Raw genomic sequence first — 25415 nt, 5'->3', positions numbered from 1 at the left:
TCTAAATCACACACCAAAGATAGTAATATCACAAGATGAGTGCTTACATTGACAATAGTAAGCACCCCAATGGAGAAAGCTTGACTCATGAGAAAGACAAGTAAAATTGAAAATTGGTAGAGGTACTCTAAGGAGAGTCATGCTAAGGCATGAGAGATTGGAAGATCCAACAAAAAATAAGTTATGTACATTTAGTGGTAGAATGCCATGAAAGGATAAAGAAATTAGTGAAGCTTTGAAATCATTGATCAAAGATTGTTGGAAAAATAACACACGTGTATCCCCTAATCAAAGAGATGTTGTAAGAATGAGGATTAGTAGCCAAAATTGTAACCCACATGCAAAATATTTTTTGAACTCAACTCATACATAATTTTTGGCAAAATTTATTGGTATGTATCCTCAAATTCAAATAAGTCAAATATTTTTTGAGATGGGTAAACTTTTTTATGTGAAGATAAATCACACACACACAACTTGTTGTTGTAGGATACACATTGAATTTTCTAACCATTTTGATGTTTTAAGGCATATATATCTGTATTTTTGCATTCTAAGTTTGTTTTGCAAGATTGTGACATGAATGAGGCACTTAGATCTTCAAACGAATTCATATCCAACACTTTATGTGAAATAGGAGATGACCAACAATTTTACAAGACATCATGCTTGGATGGTACAAGCTTATTTTTGTGGTTCTTTCCAACTTTTATCAACTTGTGAACATATGGATAGTACACATGCAATTGAAAATGAAATAGTAGATTATAGAAAATATAAGATAGCAACATATACTCTAAAAGATGGAAAACAAGGTAAAAGATGTGATTTGGTCATTGAAAAGATTCCAATATATGAGTTCATGAGGATTTTTAGTGAAAAGATTATTTATGAGTATGCAAGGTATACACATAGAGCTTGATGGTTGGATTTGGAATTCAAGTTGTGGAAGAATACATTTCCAGTGGATCCAATTGTTTCAGTTGTAGACTTCATAGAGAACTACACACTACAACCACAAAATGAGGTGCAAGAAAAGTATTATACTTCTCAACAAATTTTCATATTTGTTTACATAGCATTCATACATTCACCTACAAGTATAGAGGATGATAGGAAGATTTTCAGGGAGTACCATTTTTACATCAGCAATGATCGATCACATTCTACAAATTTTGTACATGGTTGTTTTCAACTATTTTATGGAGATTTGGCTAATAGGGGCATACTATATTGTCGGCACATTATTTTGTTAGACAATTTTGCATCTCAAGTTCAAGAATGCATGGATGTTCTATTGGTTGAGCAGGATGCATAGGTTGTCTAGAATTCAATATATGTGAAATTTCACAGAGGCTGGTCATGAAAAGGGAGAGTAGGATGGTGGAGGTGCATGCACCAAAAGAGACTTAGCTCATGAAGAACTAAAGTAAAAAAATGGAACAATATTAATAGATGAAAAATCTATCATCAAGAGGTGTAATGCTACAATGGGTCCAGGTAAGAAAGGTGAGTCTATGATTCATAGATTTTTTTGGTTGATAGATAATACTAACATTGCACCATATGAGGATTGTTGCACACTAATAGGATCAAGTGAGTTGCACTCTTTTAGAAGCTCTAATGCAGGTTCATGGAGTATCCACACACACAAAATGGCATACTATTGTCCATCATGTGCAGAAGAGAATTGGGATGATTGCGAGTTGACTAAATGGGTGGACAAATGGGATATACAGATTTTGGAACCAACTGATACCTATCGTCCCCCACAAGCACTAGAAATGGTAGAGATGGATTTATCTATTGACTTTGACTACTTGTCTAATCTAGTGCAACCTAGTAATATGTATATATATACATATATATCTATATGTATATATATGTATATATATGTATATGTATATATATATATATATATATATATGTATACATATATATATGTATATATATATGTATATGTATACATATATATATATATATATACATATACATATATATACATATATATACATATAGATATATATATATATACATATAGATATATATATATATATATATATATATATATATATATATATATATATATATATATATATATATAATTTCAATATGTAACTTTATAACTTTTACCTAATTATTTTCTGAATTAATGACCACAATTTGTACATTTATCACTATAGGCCATTTTTTTTCATTATTGCACTTGAAGACGATGAAGGGACAGATTATTATTTGTTTCGTTGTGTCCAAGCCAAACAAAAATTGGATCACTCAGTTATAGATGGTGAAGGTTTAGAGTACTGTATCAATGTTGTGGTTGTAACCAACACATGGCCTAGATGATATTCTATAAAGAACCCTAACCTATGGTTATTTGAGGATTAGAAAATAGAGAGGAAGATTCTTCATTATTCAAACCTTTTGTCACATCAAATTTCTAGTTGATAAAATATGGTGGAAAACTACATAATAAGACTCTTTGGAAAGTTTGTGAGTCAAACTACAAGGCAATACTTGAGACATTAAAATGTAGAGTAGATCCAGTTGGTTCATCAGATTGAAGAGAGAGAGAGAGAGAGAGAGAGAGAGAGAGAGAGAGAGAGAGAGAGATTGGTGCAAGATCACCTTGAATCATAGGGCCCTCACCTTTTCATTTTTGTTGTGTTATTCTCCAAGTGAGCCTTGTAAGTAGAATAAGCATAATTGGACATAGGTGTGGTAGTTAGGGTATTGGATTTCATTTAGTGTCCTTAGAAGAGTCACTATTTTGGCCTAAAAATCAAGGTATACATTGCCATAGGGAAATGAGTAAACTAAGGGATGATTCATTAGCTTAGAGAAGGGTCCCCAGCATGGAATTTATGAGGGATAGACTAAATAGCAAGTTAGAAGTGTTAAGACTTGAGCAAGTAAGAAAAATTCAAAAGTTGCTATATTGCAATTTTGCAAGAAATTGTGAATTTTCCTTTTAAAACTTGAAGGAGGCCGATGAAAACTATAAGGATGAAGGGGAAAGACCTAGAAGGAGATATAAAGACTTTCCAAACCCTAAAATGAAAGAAGTTAATATCATTGTGTAGGGTCAGCATGATATTTGAAGGCAAAATTACTGAGTTTCTAAGTTTTAAGGCATTTTTGACATATTTTTTTGTAGACTATACTAGTTTCCATGGTAGATTAGGTTGTTTAGAACAACTTTGTTTTAGGAATTTTGGTTTGATTGACTTTCTTTTCATAGTAGGTCAAAAAGTTGCTTGACAATTTTTGAACAACTTCTTAAAAAGTTGTTAAACTTTCAAAAACTCTTCCCAAAAGGGCTAGTTGGTTCAAACCAATATTATAACCATTAGGGACAACCTATATTAGCCCTTACATGAGGGTGATAGATATGATGTACTTATTTTGGTAAGAAATCAATAAAATATCCTATTTTTCCTACAAAATTTTGTGTTTTAGAGCATTTGTATGGATAGGTACAAATTTTGGGACATGTGACGATGACCCTAAGAGTTAGAGGGGTGAGTTACCTTTCATTTACACTTGGTTTCATGTTTTTATCCTTTTTATTTTTCAATTTATTCAAGTTTTGTTGAAGGTGCCTAGAAATCAGCATTAAACCAAGGGTTTCACCTAGGGCCTTGTTGTTTTGGCACTCTCCACCATGGGAATATTATGCCCCATTGTGGAATGCAAGCTCTATCAGTGTACTTCATGATTTTAAAGGTTTTATAGATGGCCAAGAAAGGAATAAATTTTTCCACCACACCCTAGGTGTATGGCTCCATACATGCACCATTCAACATTTCACCATGTAAATCACTATAACTTTTGATCTAGAGTGATCCAAGGTCTATAACTTTGGATTTGGACTTTTTTCGCATGCCTCTAGATGTTCCAATAAAAAAATTTCATATTGGTACATGTGAAAGGGTACCTATAGTGTAACTGCAACCGAATTAAGCCTATCAACACTTTCCAAATGTTGTTACAACAATGGCTTCTAGTCTCTTCTAGTTTGTGAGGTTTACATATGTTTTATATGTCCTAAAAGAGTGTTTTAATCTCACTTTCAATTGTGTCTTCATGTGGGGTTTTTCCATATTTTGTTCAATTTATAGTTTGAAGGGCCACTAGCCTTTCCAATGGCAAACTGCTATAATTGTATATCAATGTTGTTTGGACACAACAAAATAACTTTAGCTACTGTATATAGACCTTAATATGTCTAAGGTATGTTTGTATTCCATTATATGGTCATTTTTCTCTTTTCATTCATGTTTGGGGGTATGTTCCCTTATAAGGCTTTTGGAGAATCCTTATGTTTTGGTGCTTTTGAACTTAGGCAAACCTAGTGATTAGGTTTCTACCTTATTTGGGTTGTGATAACTTTGATAAGTTCATTATTGATGCTTGTGTTAAGTGTCCTAGCACTAAACCCTCTTTTTGGGAAATTTGAAGGATTCCAATGTTGTCTAATTACCTAGCGGCTTGCCTTTTAGAAGCTTCCACTGTGCAATGCTACATCACAACCTGTCCTAATTGAACTATCTAGGATTCTTACAGTTGCCTTCTTTGATGAGTCTAGAATGGGTGCTCCTGCACTAGTCATCTATTTGACTAGGACATGTTTGGGAACTGACAATCTCTATCTAAATTGCAGTCTCCATTTAAAAGTGGTAAATGAGCTTTTTGTTGTTCTATTAAGATCATTAATATATTTTGATGACAACTTTGAGGGATCATGCCCAACTTGAGTATCCTGGCTTGCCAAGTCCTTTAAATGCAAGGCCATTAATGAATAGGCATTTCTAATTGAAACATCTATGGTGTTGGAATGAAGTGTGTGACCAGATTCTTTGCCTACTAAAGAGACAATTTGAGCCTTCACTTCACATTGCTCCATGGACAATCCTATAGCACTTGTTACTTCTCTATCTAAAAATTTTTTGTCTATGTACATGTGATGTAGGAGCATCCTAGATACAAGGGCAATCTTGCATCGCCCAAAATTATTTTATTTTTAGTCTTTTCTATTTTAATAAGGACTAGTAGATAGGGTGGTTACTATTTATGGGAACTTTCTATTTTTAGTAATTTTGTCATATGAGCTTGGAATGTTCTCATTTTTTGTAGGAAGCTTCATCTTAGAGATATAACCCTACCATAAAAATTTCATTGCTCTAGCTTAAGTATTAGAGAAGTTATTGCGGATTTTTGGTGAAAAATTTTGTAGAAAAATCTTCAGACTCACAGTTGGAGGCCTTAGAATGCTTAGATGAGGTCCAAAAACTTGATGGAAGGGTGCTAGTACCATTTTGAGCCTATGGATTAGGAGTTTACATTTATGAAAAGTGGTAGCCAATCAGAGAAACAGTTTGTGAGTTATGGCATTCCAAAGTTGGGCTACTCAAAATTTCTAAAATAATTGTCAAAGATGTATTTGGCTGACTCTATTTGTTTTTTTAGGGTTTTTCGGCCCTAGGTATTAAGTTTGAGCATCTAGAACCTTCCCAGGTAGCATAAAACTACCTATTTAAGAAAGGCCCAAACATTTTCTAGAACAGCTCAGGGTGATAGTTCATAACTTGTCTTGCAAATTACTGTATTGAAGGCACCCATGTGGGTTAGCATATTGCACTTATGAATTCTATAATTCTACATTTGCAATGCAAATAAGAAGTCCATATTTTGTTCTCACATTTTTTGCTATTTCTTTATTTTTGTTATGACTTTATGGTATTAAGGGGAGTATCCTTCATCAACATGTGCACTCTTTCCCAATAGCTATAGGTTTTTTCTCTTCATCCTAAGTAAGTGGCATACCTTGGATGGCACTAAGAAATCAATTTTCTTTTGAAATGTGCTTTTCTCTCATATTAATCTCTCTTTTAAGTAGATTTTCTATATCTTCCTTTGTATATTTAATATATGTAGCTAAAATTCCTCTGTATATTAAGCTTTCCTCCATATGAATGAGAGGGCATGGGGAGTAAGGGAAACTATTGGTCACTGTATTAAAGGTAGTCCTTGACCATGCCACTGATGGGAATCATTTCAATCTTAATTTCAAAATTGGTATCTCATTTTTCTTGAAAAAATAATATATATTGTTTTCAATATCTTTGAAATATCTGTAGCTAGTATCTAATTGCTTATTCATTGTCTTTCAATATTCATGGTAAATTGAGGTAATTGGTTACCTAATAGGTCCTAGGAACCTTAACTAGGGTCCTAGATGGACCCATTTGACCTAAATATGTAAAGAGCAAAAATTTCTCAAATGTTGGAATGTTGCTTGAAAGGTTGCTTTAGCAACTTTTGCAATTTTTGCAAAAAAGTTGCAAATGGAAGTTTGGAAAGTTGTAACTATCCATGCTTAGGTATATGAGCATGGGAAACATTTTTTCAAAGGTTAGAAGGTTTCTAGTCATATTTTTATTTTTAAGCAATTTTTACAACTTTTATAATTTTGCACAAAAAGTGCAACTAATGCAAAGTTCACTAGATTTCACTTCTAGGACTTGAATTTGGCCTAATTAGCAACTTTTTCTCATATCTTGCACAAAGTGGCCTAGGCATACATATCTTGCTCATATCTCTCTCACTGTTCATCATGGATTGAGTTGTCTATTATGTTAGCTCTAGGTGGCTAGGTAAACTCTAGCCCCAAGCTCGTCCCATCCTATTGAGCACTTGAACATTCTCGAGCATACCGAACTGAAACATCCCTAAGAGTCACTAAATTCCATAGGGAAGTGATCTTTGATAGGACATATCTCAGAGCTCGTGCAAGATATGGATACGATTCTAGGTGCTATAGGACCATGTTGCAGAGACCTATAATAATCTCTCACTTTTTGGAGATCTTACTCCATTTTGATTTTGTGATGCCATCTCGAGTGATGCTGAAACTTGTAGTGTTGGCCAATACAAAGTTGCCAACTACCAAATCTCCCTCATCATTTTTCATGGGATCAAACTATCTATTCTATTAGCTTCAAGTGGTTGGGTAAACCCTATCCCCAAGCTCATCCCATCTCATTGAGCACTCAAACATTCTCGAGCATGCAGAATCGAAATGTCCCTAAGAGTCACCAAATGCCATAGGGTAGTGATCTTTGACGGGGCATATCTCAAAGCTCATGTGAGTTATAGATGTGATTCAGGGTACTATAGGACCATGTTGCAGAGACCTACAATAACCTCTCTCACTTTTTGGAGATCTTACTTTGTTTTGATTTTGCGACACCATCTCGGGTGATGCTAAAACTTATAGTGTTGGCCAGTACAAAGATGCCAACTGCCAAATCTCCCTCACTGTTCATTATGGGATCAAACTATCTATTCTTTTAGCTCTATGTGGCCAAGTAAACCCTAGCCCCAATCTCATCTTGTCCTATTGAGGGCTTCAAAATTTTGGAGCATACCAAACTAAAACATCCCGACAAGTCACTAAATGCCATAGGGTAGCTATCTTTGATGGGGCATATCTCAGAGCTCGTGTGAGGTATGGATACAATTCTAGGTACTATAGGACTATTTTGTAGAGACCTACAATAACCTTTCTATCTTTTTTTATATCTTACACCATTTTGATTTTGCGACGCCATCTCAGGTGATGTTGAAACTTGTAGTGTTGGCTAGTACAAAGCTACCAACTGCCAAATCTCTCTCTCACCTTTTGTCGTGGGATTGAACTATCTATTCCCTTAGCTCTAGGTGGCTAGGTAAAAACTAGCCCTAGGCTCCTCCCATTCCATTGAATGCTCAAAAATTCTTGGGCACACCGAACCAAATCATCCCTAAGAGTCACTAAATGTCATAGGGTAACAATCTTTGACCGTGGTAACTGGATATGTCATCTCATCCAATGATGGAGACTCATGATAGAAGGTAAAGAGCTGATCATACACATCATTTTTAACATGTTATTTTTTTATGGTAATAATTTAATCCTTTTTTGTAAGGTCAAGGAACTTGAGGTCACTTATAAACCTAAGTTGCTTGAGTCCTAACGATTTTGATTTCTATTTTTGTTTTAGCTAATAAGTTGACTCAATCTGTGTTTTGAGAGTCATTGCACCTTATATAGCTGGATGTTATCCCTAAAAGGAGTTAGTGGAAGATGTTAATGATCTTCTAGGTTTTATTAATAGTCATTTCATGGGTTTGAAACATAACAAGTTCCCTTTGTGAAGAGTTGTCCGAAAAATAGCAAATTACATGTTGTTGCAAAGAAAATATAGTCATAAGATGTTGGAAGATTGTTTTCGCTCATAGGATGTTGAAGAATCTCTTGGAAGGATGGAATAGATGACAAAATAAATTTTTTTATATAGTTATTAGGTGTTCTTTAAAGTGTTTAAGATGTTATTTTGAAGCAAGAAGTTGATTATGATCCATTTCTCAAATTAGCTCATTTTTCCCTTATTGCTTCCCAAGTCTTGAATAGGAAAAGTGATCAAGTAGTTTTGTGAAGTTGGGTAAAAGTTTTTTCAATGTTATAAACAAGTTGGAAAGAGTCTTTGAAGACACTTATGGAGGTAGGAAAGGTAGTTTTCCTTAAAAGTGTTCTTGTTGGGAATCCACTAGCTTTTGGTGTGAGCACTTTGCATCATCTTGGATGCAATTTACATTAAAATGAAATACAAGAAATGTACTTAAAATGTAAACAATAAAAACAAGATACATATTATGATAACCAATAATGTCATAAATGAACAAAAATATCATATATTAACCAATAATGTAATAAGTCTAATAATGTCATGCATCAAATATATTTCATACATCAAATGTATATCGAATATGTCCACTGACATAAAATCCAACATATATGTCAACTAATGCCTATACATGTGTGTCTATAAACTATATCTTCTCTTTTCGATGAGGGGAAGGAAACAAATCCCTAGAGATCTTTGGTTCTCGTGCAGAGGGAGATGATGGGATGATGGGGTCTTCCTCACATGCCTGCTAGTCCTATTGTTTAGGCTCTTCTCTAACACGAGTTGATACAAACAAAGTAGATATGAATCAATATTTACTATACATTGAAATAAAATATATTTACACACAAAATTAATTATTTTCTTACCACCATCAAATAGTCACTATGTACATCCACCTCAAAGCCTCGCGGATGATCGAGTGTAACAAGGCCCTACAATAATTCAATCAATATAATCACTTATAAATAACATTAGAAATTTTGATAATAACTATTATAAACATGAAGTAAAACAAGGAAAATTCTTTCATACCTCAGTCAGTGGCTCTGAACTAGTCATCGCTACAACTACTCTATGATCGATGGACTACTGAAGATGAGGAGTCTCAAATGTCAAGAGTTGTATGTCATACAATACAAGTTACATGTAACATGAAACACAAAACAAATATAATAAAATGAATTAAATTAGCATGAAACAAATGTACGTCTATGAAGCTCATATAAAGCCTAGGCTCGGAGTCCCTAGTGAATGTCAATAGTCTAGTAGAGAACTGGCACATGCATAATTTTTTTGTCAATCCTTCATTTTATTACTTAATAAATATATTTATTAATTTAAATGATTAAATGATACATACCTTTGGACTCATTGATAGGATGAAAAATGGGGCTGGGGGATCTCTACTAGGGCTAGCAACACTCTTACCCTAAATTTTGAACAATGTCAATACATGCTAATTAATTAGTCATTCACTATACATACAAAATGTGATCAAATTATTTTATTATAATTGTAATCTACATGCATTTCAATGCCAAATGTCTGATTCGAGAACTAATCAATGACTAGCCCATTATCCATACTATATCTACCATGACTACCAAATGTGCATAAGGATCCATATGATGTGAACATGACTACAACAAACAGAACTCTCCTCCTCAACTAATGGACTCGTGCAATGAATGAGGGTCTATGTCAAAGCATTAATAGTCCCTAGAGTGTTGGTATCTACATGTTCCTTCACAACTGAAGGAATAATTACATGCTCACCTTGTGGCTTGACAACAGGTGCCCTAACTACATTAGGGTCATGATGTGCCCCTAGCCTCTCAAATGATGATCCCCTACATCTACCCTAAGATTCTAATATATCAAAATAATTGGGGATCTCCCCAAGGACAAATTCATAATACAATTTCTTTAAGAAATACATTGGAGACTTGTGATTATTGTAGGGAGGGGCATAAAAGACTATCCACCATCTATCCCAAAAGTTATTTCTAATACCATCATGTATACACCAATGGATGGGGAAACTTTTAGTTATCTCTCTAATAGTGTTTTGTCCACCAGGCTTTTTAAACAATGCACAAATGCTACTTTTTTCTATTTCTTTATTTTTGTACATCTTCATATGATAATTTGTTTGCATAATATCTTCTTTGTTCCTTCCTCTTAACATGTCAAATATCCAACTGACCACTAACAGAAGCTACATGGGTCATAATTGACTCAAGGGAGGATGCTAATTGTTCTATAATCAAATGTTTTTTTTCCACAAGCTTTCAACCTACCAATAAGTGCTTCTAATTCATGTTTCCATCTTTCTATTTTATTCATAATATTATCTTGGGTGCCAAGAGGAGTTCTTCCAATCGATGCAAGTTGCAGAATTTCTTGCTCCTATTGTGGAGGGTTTTGATTTTCATCTTGTGGAGGATTTTGATTAGGATCTTGTGGAGGGTTTTCATTTTGATTTTGTTGATCTAGCTGGGGATTTGACAGTTGATTATTTACATTTCCTAATAAGAAACCAATTGCAATCTAAATAAATAAACAAATTTAAAGAAATTTTGAAAAAGCCTACAAAATAATATAAAAACTTACAAAGCAATGCAAAAATAAGAGCAAAAAACATACTACGCGATCTTGATCTTGAACTTCGGTGATGGGGATGCATTTTGAGGAGGTGGGTGAAAAAATTATTTGACTTCTTCAATCCTTGTGTGTGTTGTTTGTGAGAAATGGAAAAACCAAATGCAATGGTGAAATGGGCCATGGGTTTGCAACTCATTGATAAAAAAGTTTTTCTTTTTCAAAGCGCATATGTACTATAGCATGCACGTGCTTTGGCTTGCACTCCACAAGCTTAAGGCTTGTGGAGCCCAAGCCAACGTGCATGCACACTATAGTGCATATGTGCTTTGGCTTGCACTCCACAAGCCTAAGGCTTGTAGAGTGCAAGCCAAAGTGTGTATGTGCTATAACACATATGTGCTTTTCAAAATTTAAAAAACATTAGGTGTCATGTTTTTGGCACCACAACTTGGTGCACATACCTAGAAAAAATAAAGTTTTGAAAATTTACATTAACTTTGACTATTTAATACTTTTTGTGTAGGAGTCATAACTTAAAATAAAGTAGAGAATATCTATATATATATATATATATATATATATATATATATATATATATATATATATATATATATATATATATATCTATATATATATATATCTATATATATATATATATATATATATATATATATATATATATATATATATAGATATATATATATATAGATATATATATATATATATATATATATATATATATATATATATATATATATATATATATATATATATATATAAGTAAGAAGATGAAACACAATATTTATAGTGGTTTAACAATTACCTAGGTCTACTTTCAGATAGGGAATCAATCTATTAATCAATTTTTTAGTTACAATATATGGACTATAGATAGTCCTAATAAATAGATCTTAGAATGTGAAGAGTTGAGGGAGAATGAATAGTCATGTGACTATTGGGCTCCATATTCTAACAATGTCCCAGACGAAGTCCAATTGACACAACCATGCACAATAGCATACCCTACTCCTTATTTTGAATATCAGATAATAGCAAGGCCTTGAGAAGATATCAATGTTGCAAAAAAAAATCCAAAAAACATCAAATGAGTCTTCTCCACGTTAGAACAGAATAAAAAAATTAATTTCTCCTCCAAATTTTACATGTACAAAATCACCTATAAATCTAAGATTAGAATTACTACTTTCCACAAACTAAAAATACACTCATGTGTCTAGAAAAGAATTCTTAACATTCTTCACTTCCAATTTACTCTTCCAAAACCCCTTCCATGCACCCATTTCCTTAAGTCTCTTCTTAATGTCATTTAACTCCATGACAAGTTGCTTCTCATACATGCTCTCATGTCCATTCATGCATGGCTTCAACATTACACACTAATGTTTAATTCCCAAGCTGAAAGTTCTAAATACTCAAAGCTGACTATTATTTTCTAAGGTTAATTTGTTCCTTAGTGTGTGATGTTTAAGGCTAGACTTGTTCATGTATCAACATAGTCAAACAATAGGGCATAGGCTCTAGCACATGCCATACTCCTCTCTATGCTCTTAAAAAACATGTTGATTCAAGATGTACTCCCTAGCTATGTTGCTAAAAATATGATAGAAGGTGATCGTTTCATGTTTCAACAAGAGAAACACATTTCCCCATTGTTGATGCCAATTTCTAGCAATAGAAAAGATGATATTTCATTATGATTGCTAGTAAATGCAAAAAATGTGATCATTTAGTTTTTATAAATTTTAAATGTAGTATTCATTATATTTAATTTTTTTTTGTTAAAATAATAAACATAAATTGATTTCTAGTTTAATATTTTTGGTTTTTAATTAAATGTAAAAATATTGCACATGAGTTTGTCAGTGAAAAATAATTGCTCATCATAAAATTACAATTTTATTTTATTAAGTAAATATTACCTTATGGGAGTAGTCTTTGCATGACAGATTAGTTGTAGATAGAATTGAAAACTTTTTTCGTGTGACTCTGCCCATATTTTTTCACTAGTATTGTTAGAAACAAAAGACTTCTACAATCTAAGTAATTTCTATTTAATATTTTATTGGTTTTTATTTTGAGTTTCAATTTTTTTAAAAAAAATATTGATTGATTACAAATTTTCATTTAAGATACAAAATAGATGAAACAAGAGATGCATTGTGTCCATGTTCCTACCCAAATATTTGAAGTTATTGTAGAAGTGGGAAAACCAATTGGTTTGAGAATTATTGCAATGAATGATATTTATACTTTATGGCTTTTGAATATACTAATCTTGTGGAGTACTAAATATCTACATGCCACACAAATTCAATTGGAGATAATGAATCTACAACATTTTCTTAACTACACCATCTATAATGCACATCGGTACACCACAAGGCATGACAATATGTATCCAATGATTGTAATACTTCATAAGTAATTATGTACAATAAGTGATGTGTATTTTTTAAAATTTAAAATTTTGAAATATGTTTTTGGTACTATTTTTGAGAAGACAATTAATTGATAATTTTTATAATCATTAAAATAAGAAAAATGAAAGTTTACAATATAAGTTGTGTTGACTTCAACATAACTTGTACAACTTTGAGTAGAGAACTTTGAAGAAGACTTGACAATCCTCTATAAAAAAATTAATGGGCTTATGGTGGGAGACTTCCATATTTTGACAAGAAGCTAACTCACTATGTGAAGGAAGAAATTGCACAATTTTGAAACTCTAGCTCAAGAGTGTAACCTAACGTGAAGGATGTTTTGAAGCTAAGAATTGGCAATAAGGAATGTACCCCACATCCATAGTATTATTTGGAGGTAAGTCAAACAATGTTATTCAAATAATTTTGTGAAACTAACCCAACATTGCACATATCACAAAGGGTTTTTGAATCAATGAATTCATTTTATTGTGTACCACTTAATATTCAAAATACATGGTGCAAATATCATGTGGAGTGTGCACCATGAACTATTATGCTCCATACATTCTACTTTGAACACTAAAAAAATATTAGGGATTTATAATGCTAGTGGTCTTCCAAAATCATCAAGAGAGTTTCTAGAAAAATTATTTTGTCCTAGAGATGACGGTTGTTTCTTTTATAGAAATGATTTCTTAAATGAGAAATTCTCACAATGTGGTGGTTTATCAAAAAATTGGCTTCTTTTAGTAACCCCAAACAAACATTTCTTGGGATTGAGTGATATGCCTTATTTATGACATCTGTTGAATACTTGTCTTAAGTCAGCAACCTGAGTGCTTTGATCCTTTGAAAAGATAGTTAAGTCATCCATGTAGATGACAATACACTTGTTTATTAACCCCTTAAAAGCTTCATCCAAGGCTCATTGAAATGTAGCCCTTGCATTAATCAACCCAAAAGGCATTCTTCGATAAGAAAAAGTTCCCCATTTAGACATAAAGGTTGTCTTTAGCCTATCTTCTTCATCAATGATTACCTTATTATATCTTGAATATCCATCAAAGAAAGACATCATCTTGGAACCATTGAGAATTTGCAGAACCTCATCTAGTGAAGGCAAAGGGTAGTTGTCCTTTTGAGATGCAAGGTTTAGGTTACAAAAATCCACACAAAGATGAATCTCTCCAGTCCTTTTCACATAGGAAATATGTTAGCCACCCACATAGAATGGTAGATGGGAAAGATGATCTCGACATCAAGCAATTTCTTAACTTCCTTCACTATTAGTAGTTCAATAATAGGATTAACAGGTCTTTTCCTTTGACAGAAGGGTTTGGCATCTGGCTTCAAAGGGATGTCATGCATAATGATTTTAGGATCATATGTTTTGAGTTATTCATAGTTCCAAGCAATGACATCCTTATACTCTATAAGCAATTTAAGCATATCTTCCCTTTCCTGTGCATTGTACACCTTTCTAACCCTTACCATTTTAGGGTCTTCATCAGTACCTAAGTTGTATGAATCTCATTCCTCAATCCCCTTTTCTTTAACTATTCTTTTGTTAAGAATTGATTCATCACAATCAAAAACATATTCCAACTCAACCATTCCCTTAGGAATAGTGTTGGTTTTTAAGTTTAGGATCCCATCTTCATCTTCAAGTTCATCATCGTTAGGTTTTTCATCTGAAGTTTCATCAATCTCTTTCCCTTTAAAGTGGCCATTTCACATGATAAATTAGAGTATATGTTGATCATCCTAAAAGACTTGGAAGTTTGCAATATTATTCGGGATAGATGGGGTAGTGACCAGTTCTACTGAAAATATTTTCAATTTTCTTTTTTCGACTAGTTGTAACGCACTAGCTAAAATAGAGAGAGCATTTGATGCCATGTTTTTCCTTCTCAGAATTGACTTTATATTCAAGGTTTCAAAATCATCCATTAGATCCCATACTCTTTTCTTGTAAGCAAACTCTTATCATTGCAAGAGTATACCAACTTCACTTGTCTTATAACCAACTAAGAATCTCCCTTGACTATGAGAGCTATGATTCCTTTCTCTAATGCAAAAATAAGTCCTTAGATCAATAATTCATACTCTGCAACATTATTAGTACATCTAAACTATAATCGACATGCTACGTAGAAAGAAATACCTTTTGGGTTGATTAACTCAATACCAAAACCAACTCCTAATTTGCATTTGGAACTGTCAAAGTAAAGTATCCAAAATAGATCTTCCTTTGTCTTTCTAACCTTATTCTTATTCATCCTTATCTTTTCTTTCACTTGGGCCTGAAACAATTGTTTCTTGGAAATCCATTGTAGTCTTTCATTGGGTGGACTTGATGATTTTCCATTGTTAGTCCTTGATACAAGAAGTGTATGTTTTTCTTGTTTGTCTTGAATTTTCCATATCAATTCTATAATTTCATCCGCTTTGGGTTTAGGATGGATGACCACTGAAGTCCATCCTTGACCTTTTACATACTATCTCCTTTGGACTTTGATCATTCTTGGTGGAGAAGTCAAACCTCCACCATCTGAAGAGGTATCATTCTATGATACATTTAGACCTTCGATCTCCTCTTTAGCCTTTTCCACATATTCAAATATATTTGTAAAATGTTCACTTTTTATGGGTTCATCTTTGAATGTTACCACTCTTTATTTCCATCATGTGTGTTAATACCTTAGTGACCGCTTCTTGGCAAAATGAGCATTTGAACTTTGAATGACTAACTTTATGTAATCTAAAAAATCTTGGGAGAATAGGATACTAGGGTCAGGTTCTTCTCCTAAACATTGTAAATTAGCCACCATGTTGTCTATGAACTGTGTTATGATTTCTTGCTTTAGGATTGAAACCCTAGATTTTTCATCTTGATCATCTAAAATTTTGGTTGAAGTTGTGTCAAAAACCATCACTTTGTAAGAACCCAAATATAATTGTAAGAATGCCACCTTATTTGGTGCATTGTATGCTCTAATCATTGTTTTTAACTTTGGCTCCACATCTATCTTGATTTGATTATTCAACCCTTTCCATGTTAACCATAATTGAGTAAAATCTATAGAAAACCATCCTCTTATGCATTTTGTCCATTCTCTACTTAGTAGCAATTTGTATGTCTTAGGAATCTTGAACACATGTGTATCAATGATGTCTTTAATTCAAAGGTCAACTATCAACTATATTCGAACATCTTTCAACACACCAATGACTTTTACCTCTATTTTATCAATTGTGTCACTATTCAATTAGAGGGTTGAGGAGTGACTCCCAACCTTTGCACAATGGATAGTGGCATAACATTGCAAGAGGCTCCTAAGTCAATTAGGAAATTATGAAGATTCTTCACATATATTCTGATGCTAAGTGAAAATGGGGGCACCTCAACATTGTCTTTAAACATAGTTGGCATTGCCTCAAAAGCATTGTCTTTTTGAGAAACTATCTTTTGAGGAAAAATGCTTATATTATGGGGTGCCTTTTTATGATCAAGAGTTTTCATCAGTGCCTCTCATTGATGAGGAAAATTTTGTAACATGTCAAACATGAACATGTTGGCCTTTTTTCATTTCAAATCTTCCACCGCACTATACTTTTTAGTAGACCAAGCGGGAATTTTCAAGATTGTAGGCACATTTCCTTGACTTTAATTTTGTTGTCCTCCATACGAGGGCCCGATTGGTACTGGGTTGTTACTCACTCTCAGATCAAGAGGATTTGGTTGTAATGCTGGCGGAATCCCATTTGTCATAGGTTCATTTCTACTTCACAAATTATAAGTATTCTGATTATTAGTTCAAAAAGCAAGCATCTCTTCAGGTTGAATATCTTGTTCCAGACTGAATGAAAAAGAGAATTATTCGTTGGCTAGTTGTTCCACCTGTATGCTCTCTACAAAATTGAAAGGTTCTAGTAGCATAGCATTAAATTGCATAGGAGGGACATTATCGTTTGCTTGTGAATTTTGATTCATGAATATGTGCAGGATCGTGATGTGCCAAAAAGTGGCGATCTGAAAAATATGTAGTTATGAAATGTCTTAAAGCATTTCAAAATCGAATCCAACCTTTTTCCCTCTCATCCTAATATCAAACCAAAAAATTAATACCTTTATAAAGCCTAATATATATTTGGATCCTAACCCTACATGGTCAACTTTAAAAACGTCCCAAAAATGTGTTTTTGGCCTATTCTTGTGTGTGTTTTACTTCAAACATGTACTTGACGACTATTTTTTCACCCAAATTTGATGAAACAAAAAGGATTTCTTAAGAATGTTCTTAGCTTTCTATAAATGTAATTTCTATCAAATTACAAGTTCAGTAAGTAATTATTACTTATTTTTTAATGGAGTTACATATAAAGTTTTGATTGACACACTGATTGAAAAATAACTATAACTTTCAAATGGTACAAAATTTTTGAAATCAAAATGATGCATCACATTCTATACTTCTTCTACTATAAGGGGAAAAAAATTAATTAATTTTGTAGAGTTTTGAATTAGTTAAGGTGGTCAGACACGAGAGTCTTTTATTCCAAAAATACTATATTATAAAATTCATAATTAATTATTTGTTTAGAATAAAAATACACAAAAATATGCATCACATATGGGCATGAGTTTATTTCTTATATCTAGAATCTTATTAAAAAATATTATCATTTCATTTTGAGTAAGGTGGTCAGACATACGTCTACTTCTTATTTTTTTCCTAATATTTCTGTATTATTGCATTAAAATTCAAACTTTTGACAAATCAATTTATATTTTTTTCAGATAAGACATAGTAGTTTAGAAACTAAATTCAATTTCCTAGAGAATCTTTTGGCTCAAATTTTTTATAGAAAGTTCATAAAAAGTTGAAAATTGCACGTCAAATTGACATAACATTGTTCATTGCCACTTAATGGTATAGTTTGGTTGACCATGATCCTACACATACCCCCATTTCTTGATTTCCATTATAATATGAACCATCACTATTGGATGCATTTTGACCATCATCATACTGATTGATGTCCACATATTGAAAATTATTGTTATTGTTATCTACAAGAATGCTCCCATTATTTGGACGAGTGTTCCATTTTCAATTATGTCTTTGGAAGCCATTGTTATGATCAACATAACTAAAATTGTTTCCTCCATTATTGTTTCCTACATTATTGATTCTAGCATTGTTGTTTCCACTAAAATTCCTATTGTAGTTCTAACCATAGTTGTTGTTGTTGTAAGGACTAGCATTGTTTCTCTAAAAGTTGTTATTCTATCCTTGCAACAACCTCAAGCAAGTCAGCTCATTGTTCATTTGTGACATGGTCTTCTTCATCTGACCAAACTCAAAGGCAAAACTATTGCCTGCTTTAGTAGATATTGCTGCATTTTGCTTGAAGAAAGTAGCTTTTGGAGGTTCATATCTTGGATATGTTATAGCCGAGTTTTGTAGATCGGGTACCTACTATAATGGAACTAGATTCATTGGTATGAATTAGCTAGGCATCACAGGTGCTTTGATAGGAGATGTTGACATTGTTGTAATAGCTTGAGCTAGAAGCATCAATCCTCCTCCATTAGGATTGAATTTCTTAGTAAAGGTAATTGCTTCCAAGAAGACTTTGTCTAATGTATCAGTATTTGTTGCAGGAAGTCTTCCTAGAAAAATAGCAATAAGGTGCTCCATAGCATTTAGATAAATCTGACTTGCCACTTCAACTGGTGTAGTGTAGGATGTTTCCAACTTGTGGTATGCCATATGAAAGAAATGGTTGAAGCATTAAGTTGTCTCAACTGGGTCCCTTTTGATTGATATGAATTTTTGATGTATCACAATTGGGTTGATGAAAGTTTTGAATTGTTCCGAGAACAAATTTTTGAGAGTATCCCATTCTCCAATACATCCAAGTGAAAAATTAACATAACAATTAAAGGAAACTTCTCCCAAAGAGTAGGGGAATAAGAAAAGAACCACATTCTCATTAGCAATCTGCTTTCAATTGCAAATTTACTTGAATACCTTGATGTGATCTTCAGTAGTTCTTATTTCTCCATAGATGAACCTTGGGCAAAACTTCTCAGGATTCTTAGGAAGGTCATTGAGTACACCTATCAAGTTGATTGGTGAGCCTACAAAATTTTCTAAAAAGGCCATTGGAGGATTTGGTGGAATAATGATTTGTTATTGTGGGGGTGGAACTGAGGAAGATGATGAAATGTTGAATGGAAGTGGTAGAAGTCAAGGTAATATGTTGTCACTATGAGGCTTACAAAAATGGATAAGTTCGAGGAACTCATGTGCACTAGGTGAAGATCTTAAAGTTCGCTAAAATGGAGATAATGGATTAGGATCTTCTAGTTTGCATAAATTTTAGAAAAAAAACACCTCTACAAAAGTACACTTTCTCAAAAATATGGCACACCTTGGAAGCTAGTGCACCTGGCGCACCTTGGAAGCTCGGAAGCATAGAAATATTTTTGAACTTGTAAAAAATGCAGAATTTTGAAATTGCAAGTTTTTTTCTTCTATTCCAAATTGTTGGGGCACTCTTTCTAGCACCACATCTATTGAGCTGTCATTTTGCATGGTGCTTAATGGCAAGAATCCTTTCAAACTCCTCTCTTGAAAAGATTATTTGGGATCAACTCCAAGGTTTTGAGAAATCTTGTGACCTACTGGAATCCACTTAGTTGAAGATAAATGTATTTGTTCATAGGGAGGCATTTTTTGGTTCTAACCAATTTCGGATAAGATTTGGATCTGCTTTCTATCTCAAAAGAAAAATCACACAAAAAGAAATATATTTTTCTATTTTTCTATTTTTTAATGAATGCAATGTAAAAATGCAACTATATGAATTCCTAAATTAACCAAATATTTGTAAAAAAAAATAACAAAGATAGGGTAACAAGAAGTTTAAGAAAATAACTTGAAAAGTAAATTCCTAACGGACATAAGCTACAGAAAATAACACGTCTATGAGTTAAGCCTTTGAAAAGATTGGTAGGTAACCAATGTAAATAGGAGCAATGCTTCCCTAATTCCACTAATGCAATCATCAATGGGAATTCAGTAACCATATGATGTTTCACTTTTCATTAGATTGCAAGGCCACAAAAAGTGTGCTCATGCGAGACAAAAACCTATGGAAGATAAAAAGGGATAATCTCTTCTCGAACTAAGTACGTTAATGGAATTTGTAAATCCATAGAAAATGCGAGAATTAAAAGATCACTCAATCAAAATAACACAATAAAACTATTGCCTCAATTACACTTTATGAACATAGATTCATAAAATATAACACACTTAGGAAAGAATCACTACACTCCAAATGTGAGCATCAAAATAATGGCCTAGAATACGTATTACATTCCTAAATTTTTAAGAAATCATCTCCTCAATTTGTGTTGAGAGTGAGAGATCTGTTTATGGAAACATATGCTTCTAAACTAATAAAATAAATCTATTTATGTACAAAATGACTCTCTAACAGGTGCTAAGTAGAACTCCATGCTTATTTATATCATTAAATGGATGAATAAGCCCTTACATGTCTTAAAACAAAGAAAGCATGAGAAAATAAGAAGAAGAAAGCCATTAGTTGATGTAGGAGTGTTTGGAAGTGCCAAAAATAGAAGCTCCACATTCACTAGATGTTTGGAGGAGTTAAATTGTCATCCAAATACATTTTTGGTGCATGAAAAAAATCTAAATTTGGAACTAGTAATTAACTATCGATGCACCTCTAACTTCTTCAATAACTTCTAGTGCACTTTGAAAGTAAGGCACCTATGTAACTGGCACACCTGCACACCTCGAAAGTAGGTGCAAAAAATGTAAAATTTTATTAAGTGTCAAAACTAAAATTCTAGTTTCTTGGTTTTGTTCCCCTTTATACCAGAGCTATGTCTAGGTATTTGCTCTTGAATTTCTCTATAATCTCAGTGACTTGGACTGCATCCAAAAAATCTAAAGCTTCATATTTTTCCTTCACTTTTTGCCTATAGTTGCCTACCTTGATGTGAATCTCTGCAAAATCTCCCAATTTCACATTTATATCTAGTAATGCCTCTTTGGTCCTAAATGATTGTCTAATATCATCATCAGTGGAGGCTTCTTCAAAAGTGTTCCAAAACTATTCAAAAACTACTTCTATAGTCATCAATTTATCCCTTGTATCATCTTCAGAAACATCTAAGCATGCATCACTAGAATGTTTCTCTACCTCCAAAATTTTCTCTTGGGTTTAATCGTTGAGCTTATGAATATCTGCATGTAATTTTTCCATTACTTTATTGCCATCATCAATTTTATCTAACTCACCTAGTGTATATACATCCATTAACATCTGATTCCTTTGACCCTTTATGGATTGTAATGCTTGTAGGTCTTTACCCTAGGTATGTGCTTCATCCATTAAAGAAAAATCCTGGTTCAATATATCAACCAACTTATCTAGTGTAGCATTTTAAGGTTTCCTTGTATAATCTACACACCTTTCTCTTCAAAAATTTCTCGCCATTGCTGACAAGCCTTCAAAAATAGATCAAGCTGCATATTTTCATTATCCCTCTTCTTAAGTGTCACATTTAAAGTATCCTCAGGATTTTTAGGATCCAATGGACCAACTACTTCATTTAGATATCCCTTTAGGATCTAATTCTACTTCCAAAGAGTTATCAGTTTAGTCTCATCCTGTTCTAAATGCCTAAACACTTCTTTAATTCTTGTTGTCACCATTAATTTGGTAGTGTCCACCGTGGTTTTTCCAAGCACAACCTCCTTGATTTGATAATCCTTTGGGATTAAGTCTTTGATATTTGCATGCAAAGGAGGGATAGAAACATGATCAAACAAGTCCTAACTCTGATCAGTCATTACAAAGGCCAATGTTCATTAATATTCTATAGGTGACTCATACTTCTTGAGAGCTTCAACTAATTCTCTCATTCCATCTTCCTCGATAGAGTATTGCTGTCTTTTATTTCTAACCATCACTTCTTTCCTAAGCCATCTTTGAATATGTTCCATCAGAGATTTACCTTTAGAAGAGGAAGGATTTTTTTCTACTAGGCTTTTCCCTTTATCACTCCTTTTTGGAGTCTTCTCCTTTTATGAGAGATCCATAATGGGCATCTCTATATCTATTGAGTCCACTATCCTCACCTCTATGTCTTGGGAAGTTTGTTGAGGTTCCTCATATATCTCCCATTCCTCAAACACTTCATTGATGGGTACTTGTTGTGGCCCTTCTTCCTATTTAGGCTACACATGTTCTTTAGTACCTAGAGGGAGAGGAGTAGCTAAACCTTTATCCAGAAAAAGTGACTCTAGATTTGGTGATGGTGGAGCTATTTCTAGTCCTTGTGGCTGAGATAGCAACTAACTAAAATCCTATTGTTGAGGTTGATTAGTTAGAGTATCCCTTATCTTATCTCCCACCAACTCAGTGCCAACAAGCATAAAATCAAAATATGAAATCTAAAAGAAATTAGTCCCTTCATCCTCCTACTCGTCAATCCATTTTTGTAGTTCATCCTTAGAAGTGGTAGACTGAATAGGCTAAGTGGAAATGGATGATGGTGTAATGGTGGAACTTCTTCTTCACTCTAACTTTGTGGCCCTAGTAAGATGAGTCCTCTGACTCAAAGTTAGGTTATCTTCTTCATCTTCATCATCCTCTTCTTCCTCTTCTAAAATGACTTCTGGTACTAATGAAAAAGGGATAACCTTTCTAGTCACCCTTTCTCTCCTCTTGACTGGAGTTTTGATCTTTCTTCTCTTAGGAGCTGATGGGGAGGCTTGTACCTCTTTTTTAGGTGCAGACACTTCTTATATTTCTATTTCAGCTCCTTGCCCTTGATTTGGCAGTGACGCTTAAAGATTATCATAAACTTGTGTGACTTCTACATTATTTGTGCCTTGTAGATCCTCTGGCCCTTATTGTGGCAGTGCTTGAGTTGTTACTTCTTTTGGCTTAGCTGATTGAGGTGAAGTTCTTTTCCTCTTACCGTTACCCTTTTGAGCCCTATAATATCCAACTTCTCTATCAAGTTGGTGCATTGTTTCCAACCTTAGTGTGTACTGAGCTATAAAAGTGGGCACTATCACCTTTGCTCCTTTACCTTCTGTTGGGTAGGATATAGCTTGGAAAACTACCGCTTGAGGAATCAGATCCAATTTGAAAGGTCTTTTGATCTAATCTTTAGTCAATTAAATGACATGCCTAGCCCTATGATTAATATCTAATTTCTCCTCCTTATCAATCTCCACATTCATAATAGGTCGATCAAAAATCTTATCTCTATTAGACACTAGACCTAGGACCTCTTCAGTATCTTACTGTACTACCTTTAAAGGGACCTTTATCTTAAAATCACTACCTGCCAAATAGAGAGTCATCCTATAATAATCCCTTATATAGGTTTCATAGTCATCCAGTGCATTCATCCAATGGTCCTCTATGGCATCTTCATGTTGGAACTATTTCCCCGCTAAGTACTGCACTCTTCCAATGTTATCAAAATAAGGACGAGGAGAGTTATATTCATCCAAGGGATAGTGATCCCAATGATACTCAAAAGAAAAAATATCATATCTCTGGACTACACTAAATGGTGCTATAGTAATGGGCTACACCCAAGTTTTCTTGTTTTGCTTCCTTACTCTATCATATGAAAACAAGAGTTGTCAAGAAATCTCTAGCAATATGAGTCTATCACATAGATACCTAGGGAGCTTCTTGGGATTAATAGTCATACTTGCTACCCTCAAATAAGTGAATGTCCTATATTGGATGTAATAGGAACCAATTTATAAAATCTTTGTTGTTGCCTCATCTAACATCCTTTTCACATAATCTCCTTCAATGAACTAGATAATTACAAAAATAAAGGCATCATTTAATATTATGTATTCCTTGTTGTGCTATGAAAGTGTTTTCTTCACAAAATGGGGGTACACTATATAAGGCCATGTGTTTGCATCTTTCATATAGCCCCTTGTCATTTCCACTTTTACTGCTTTGTGTCCAAGAGAAATCTTCTCAATAAGATACGAGGATTGAATGATTTTAGATGCTTCCACTCATGTTCTTTGTACCACCTTTCTGCCTGATGATATGTCAATCTGATAGATTGATCTTCCCTTGGAAGATGGAATACCTTCTCTATGTTCTTAGGTCTTAGGTCTAACATGATCTCTCTAGTTATTCTTTTTACAACCCTTTCTTCTAAGACATAGTTCTCCACCAGTGTCGTGATCAATTCTAACAATTCCACTAATACTAGGTGAGATGTTGCGTTGACTAACCCTGATTTGATAAGAGCATATATCATAAGGGACCACTCAGTATGATTGTTGCATAGAACTACTAAAGTGTTCCAATCGATATGGCTGAGCTTAGTGTCTTAGATCTTCAAATAATCATCTTGGAAGCATGACTTTGCCTAAACACCTTGAAACTTGAAAATTACTAGTTTTAGGACCATCTTTGCAACAAGGGAAGATGATGAAGAAGCCATTGAATCTACACAAAATTAACATCCATTAGTTTAGAGGAGGAAAAAACTAACATAAACCCTAATGATGACAAAAACATAACACAAAAACCCTAATTTACCAAAATTACCTTAAAACATCAAAAACCCCATTTTCTAACCCTGAAAGACAAAAAAGAGTGCATATGGCACACTTCAGAGGTGTGCTAGGTGTGTTTTCTTCTATGCAATACTTCAAAGAATAAGGGTGCACATCTTGCACATCTCATGGGGTGCACACCCTTACAACACAAAGGGTGAGAGTATTAAAATCAGATGGGGTACACTAAGTGCACACCCTTTGATTTTATGGATGTTTGAATCTCAATAAAGGTGCACAGTTGCACACCTTAGATAGGTGTTCATTTGCACACCTTTATCTTTACAACATGTTTTTAGTTTATGCTTTTTAAGTTTTATGATTAATGCAAAAGGAAGGTGCTTAGCTGGACACCTTTCAGTTAGGTGTTGTTTTAATGTTTTGTGTATTGTGTGTAGGAAGGCATGGATTCAGCAGAGAGGCACACCTTGGTGGGTGCAAAAGTGTGGCAAATGAGATCTAGAGGATTGAAA

The sequence above is a fragment of the Cupressus sempervirens genome, chromosome 8, assembly GCF_028749045.1.
Source record: "Cupressus sempervirens isolate cs-2001-9-10 chromosome 8, ASM2874904v1, whole genome shotgun sequence".
In the NCBI taxonomy this organism is placed as follows: Eukaryota; Viridiplantae; Streptophyta; class Pinopsida; order Cupressales; family Cupressaceae; genus Cupressus; species Cupressus sempervirens.
Note: the sequence above shows the minus strand (reverse complement) of the source record.